The following is a 5,093-nucleotide window of genomic DNA, read 5'->3' as shown; positions in this document are numbered from 1 at the left end:
CTTTACTGCACTACTCCCGACTTCTATGGGAGAAGCATCTCTATCCCTGCCATTGGAGCAAACAACTTTGAGCTTAAGCCTCAATTAGTTTCTCTAATGCAACAGAATTGCAAGTTTCATGGACTTCCATTGGAAGATCCTCATCAGTTTTTAGCTGAATTCTTGCAAATCTGTGACACTGTCAAGACTAATGGGGTAGACCCTGAGGTCTACAGACTTATGCTATTCCCTTTTGCTGTAAGAGACAGAGCTAGGACATGGTTGGACTCACCACCTAAAGAAAGCCTGGACTCATGGGAAAAGCTAGTCAATGCCTTTTTGGCAAAGTTCTTTCCACCTCAAAAATTGAGTAAGCTTAGAGTGGAAGTCCAAACCTTCAGATAGAAGGATGGAGAATCCCTCTATGAAGCTTGGGAAAGATACAAATAATTGATCAGAAAATGTCCTTCTGACATGCTTTCTGAATGGAGCATCATAGGTATTTTCTATGATGGTCTCTCTGAACTATCCAAGATGTCTTTGGATAGCTCTGCTGGAGGATCTCTTCATTTGAAGAAGACGCCTACAGAAGCTCAAGAGCTAATTGAAATGGTTGCAAATAACCAATTCATGTACACTTCTGAAAGGAATCCTGTGAACAATGGGACTAATCAGAAGAAAGGAGTTCTTGAGATTGATGCTCTGAATGCCATTCTGGCTCAGAACAAGATATTGACTCAACAAGTCAATTTGATTTCTCAAAGTCTGTCTGGAATGCAAAGTGCACCAAGCAGTACTAAGGATGCTTCATCTAAAGGAGAAGCTTATGATTCTGAGAACCCTTCAATGGAAGAGGTGAATTACCTAGGAGAACCCTATGGAAACACCTATAATTCTTCATGGAGAAATCACCCAAATTTCTCATGGAAGAATCAAGAAAGACCTCAACAAGGTTTTAACAACAATAATGGTGGAAGAAACAGGTTTAGCAATGGCAAGCCTTTTCCATCATCTTCTCAGCAACAGACAGAGAATTCTAAGCAGAACCTCTCTGACTTAGCAACTATGGTCTCTGATCTAATCAAAACCACTCAAAGTTTCATGACTGAAACAAGGTCCTCCATTAGGAATTCGGAGGCACAAGTGGGACAGCTGAGCAAGAAAGTTACTGAACTCCCTCCTAGTACTCTCCCAAGCAACACAGAAGAAAATCCAAAAGGAGAGTGCAAGGCCATCAACATGGCCGAATTTGGAGAGGAAGGAGAGGAAGTGAACGCCACTGAGGAAGACCTCAGTGGGCGTGCACTGACCTCCATTGAGTTCCCCAATGAGGACCATGGGAATCTGAGGCTCAAAATGAGACCATAGAGATTCCATTGGACTTACTTCTGCCTTTCATGAGCTCTGATGAGTATTCTTCCTCTGAAGAGGATGAGTATGTCACTGAAGAGCAAGTTGCTAAATACCTTGGAGCAATCATGAAGCTAAATGACAAGTTATTTGGAAATGAGACTTGGGAGAATGAACCTCCTTTGCTCACCAAAGAACTGGATGACTTGTCTAGGCAGAAATTACCTCAAAAGAGACAAGATCCTGGGAAGTTTTCAATACCTTGTACCATAGGCAACATGACCTTCAAGAAGGCTCTGTGTGACTTAGGGTCAAGTGTAAACCTCATGCCTCTCTCTGTAATGGAGAAGCTAGGGATCTTTGAGGTGCAAGCTGCAAGAATCTCATTAGAGATGGCAGACAACTCAAGAAAACAAGCTCATGGACTTGTAGAGGATGTTTTGGTGAAGATTGAAAACCATTACATCCCTGCGGATTTCATAGTCCTAGAGACTGGGAAGTGCATGGATGAAACCATCATCCTTGGCAGACCCTTCCTAGCCACAGCAAAGGCTGTGATTGATGTTGATGGAGGTGAACTGATCATTCAAGTGAATGAAGAATCCTTGGTGTTTAAGGCTCAAGGATATCCCTCTGTCATCATGGAGAGGAAGCATGAAGAGCTTCTCTCAAATCAGAGTCAAACAGAGCCCCCACAGTCAAACTCTAAGTTTGGTGTTGGGAGGCCACAACCAAACTCTAAGTTTGGTGTTGAACCCCCACATTCAAACTCTAAGTTTGGTGTTGGGAGGTTCCAACATTGCTCTGAGAAAATGTGAGGCTCCATGAGAGCCCTCTGTCAAGCTACTGACATTAAAGAAGCGCTTGTTGGGAGGCAACCCAATGTTATATTTTATCTATTTCCTTTTTGTTATTTTATTTTTTTTGTAGGTTGATGATCATAAGAAGACACAAAATCAATTGAAAAAGCAAAAACAGAATGAAAAACAGGAAGAAAAACAGCACACCCTGGAGGAAGAACCCACTGGCGTTTAAACGCCAGTGAGGCTAGCAATTGGGCGTTTAACACCCAGTCTGGCACCATTCTGGGCGTTTAACGCCAGAAAGGGGCACCAGACTGGCGTTAAACGCCAGAAAAGGGCAAGAACCTGGCGTTAAACGCCAGGAATGGGCACCAGCCCGGCGTTTAACGCCAGAAATGGCTCAAAACGTGATTTTGAATGCCATTTGGTGCAGGGATGACTTTTCCTTGACACCACAGGATCTGTGGACCCCACAGGATCCCCACCGACCCCCCTCTCCTATATAAACCCTTCTTCACCCCTTCATTTTCACACAACCTAATCACCACTTCTCCCCCTCTTTGGCCGAACACAAAAGCCATTCCCTTCTTCCTCATTTCTTCTTCTTCCACTCTCTTCTTTCTTCTTTTGCTCGAGGACGAGCAAACCTTTTAAGTTTGGTGTGGTAAAAGCGTTGCTTTTTCGTTTTTCCATAACCATTTATGGCATCCAAGGCCGGAGAAACCTCTAGAAAGAGGAAAGGGAAGGCAAAAGCTTTCACCTCCGAGTCATGGGAGATGGAGAGATTCATCTCAAGGGTACATCAAGACCACTTCTATGAAGTTGTGGCCATGAAGAAGGGTCAACTTTGATCAAAGGTTGGACCAAGTCCTCACAGACATTTGTGAAGAGGGCGCTCAATGGAAGAGAGATTCAAAAGGAAAACTGGTTCAACTGAGAAGGCATGACCTCAAGCCCATTACTAAAGGATGGAGCACACAAGAGACCCCACTCATCATGAGATCCCTGAGATGCCTCAAGGGATGCACTTTCCTCCACAAAACTATTGGGAGCAACTGAACACCTCCCTAGGAGAACTGAGTTCCAACATGGGACAACTAAGGGTGGAGCATCAAGAACACTCCATCATCCTCCATGAAATTAGAGAAGATCAAAGAATCATGAGAGAGGAGCAACAAAGACAAGGAAGAGACATTGAGGAGCTCAAGCACTCCATAGGATCTTCAAGAGGAAGAAAGAGCCGCCATCATTAAGGTGGACCCGTTCTTTAATCTCCTTGTTCTTTATTTCCTGTTTTTCGAAAATTAATGCTTATTTTATCCATGTTTGTGTCTGGTGATCATTAGTGTCTTAGTGTCTATGCCTTAAAGTTATGAATGTCCTATGAATCCATCACCTTTCTTAAATGAAAACTGTTTTAATCACAAAAGAACAAGAAGTACAGGATTTCGAATTCATCTTTAAAACTAGCTTAATTAGTTTGATGTGGTGACAATACTTTTTGTTTTCTGAATGTATGCTTAAACAGTGCATATGTCTTTTGAATTTGTTGTTCATGAATGTTAAAGTTGTTGGCTCTTGAAAGAATGATGAAAAAGGAGACATGTTACTGAGGATCTGAAAAATCATAAAAATGATTCTTGAAGCAAGAAAAAGCAGTGAATACAAAAAAAAAGAGAGAAAAAAAAAGAAAAAGAAGAAGGAGAAAAACGAAAAAAAAGAGAAAGAGAAAAAGAAAGAAAAAAGAAAGAAATAAAGTTGTGATCCAAGGCAAAAAGAGTGTGCTTAAGAACCCTGGACACCTCTAATTGGGGACTTTAGCAAAGCTGAGTCACAATCTGAAAAGGTTCACCCAATTATGTGTCTGTGGCATGTATGTATCCGGTGGTAATACTGGAAGACAGAGTGCTTTGGGCCACGGCCAAGACTCAATAAGTAGCTGTGTTCAAGAATCATCATACTTAACTAGGAGAATCAATAACACTATCTGGATTCTGAGTTCCTAAAGAAGCCAATCATTCTGAATTTCAAAGGATAAAGTGAGATGCCAAAACTGTTTGGAGGCAAAAAGCTACTAGTCCCGCTCATCTAATTTGGAGCTAAGTTTCATTGATAATTTGGAGTCTATAGTATATTCTCTTCTTTTTATCTTATTTGATTTTCAGTTGCTTGGGGACAAGCAACAATTTAAGTTTGGTGTTGTGATGAGCGGATAATTTGTACCCTTTTTGGCATTGTTTTTAGTATGTTTTTAGTAGTTTTAGTTGAGTTCTTAGTATATTTTTATTAGTTTTAGTTAAAATTCACTTTTCTGGACTTTACTATGAGTTTGTGTGTTTTTCTGTGATTTCAGGTATTTTCTGGCTGAAATTGAGGGACCTGAGCAAAAATCTGATCCAGAGACTGAAAAGGACTGCAGATGCTGTTGGATTCTGACCTCCCTGCACTCGAAGTAGATTTTCTGGAGCTACAGAAGCCCAATTGGCGCGCTCTCAACGGCGTTAAAAAGTAGACATCCTGGGCTTTCCAGCAATATATGATAGTCCATACTTTGCCCAAGATTTGATGGCCCAAACCGGCGTTCAAAGTCACCCTCAGGAATTCCAGCGTTAAACGCCGGAACTGGCACCTAAATGGGAGTTAAACGCCCAAACTGGCATAAAAGCTGGCGTTTAACTCCAAGGAGAGTCTCTACACGAAAATGCTTCATTGCTCAGCCCAAGCACACACCAAGTGGGCCCGGAAGTGGATTTTTATGTCATTTACTCATCTCTGTACACCCTAGGCTACTAGTTTTCTATAAGTAGGACCTTTTGCTATTGTATTTTCATCTTTGGACATCTAGTTCTTAGATCATTGGGAGGCTGGCTTCACGGCCATGCCTAGACCTTGTTCTTATGTATTTTCAACGGTGGAGTTTCTACACACCATAGATTAAGGTGTGGAGCTCTGCTGTACCTC

The 5,093-nt window shown here is 41.8% G+C and overlaps 1 non-coding gene across 1 annotated transcript; it reads right to left on the bottom strand.

The window, feature by feature from the left end:
* Positions 1–351: 351 nt before the first annotated feature.
* LOC130963944 (small nucleolar RNA R71) lies at positions 352–459 on the bottom strand. The gene has a single exon (XR_009080059.1). It is a non-coding gene; the product is annotated as a small nucleolar RNA R71 (small nucleolar RNA).
* Positions 460–5,093: the final 4,634 nt, after the last annotated feature.

The sequence above is a fragment of the Arachis stenosperma genome, chromosome 2, assembly GCF_014773155.1.
Source record: "Arachis stenosperma cultivar V10309 chromosome 2, arast.V10309.gnm1.PFL2, whole genome shotgun sequence".
Taxonomy (NCBI): Eukaryota; Viridiplantae; Streptophyta; class Magnoliopsida; order Fabales; family Fabaceae; genus Arachis; species Arachis stenosperma.
This window is presented reverse-complemented; position numbering and strand designations above follow the sequence as displayed.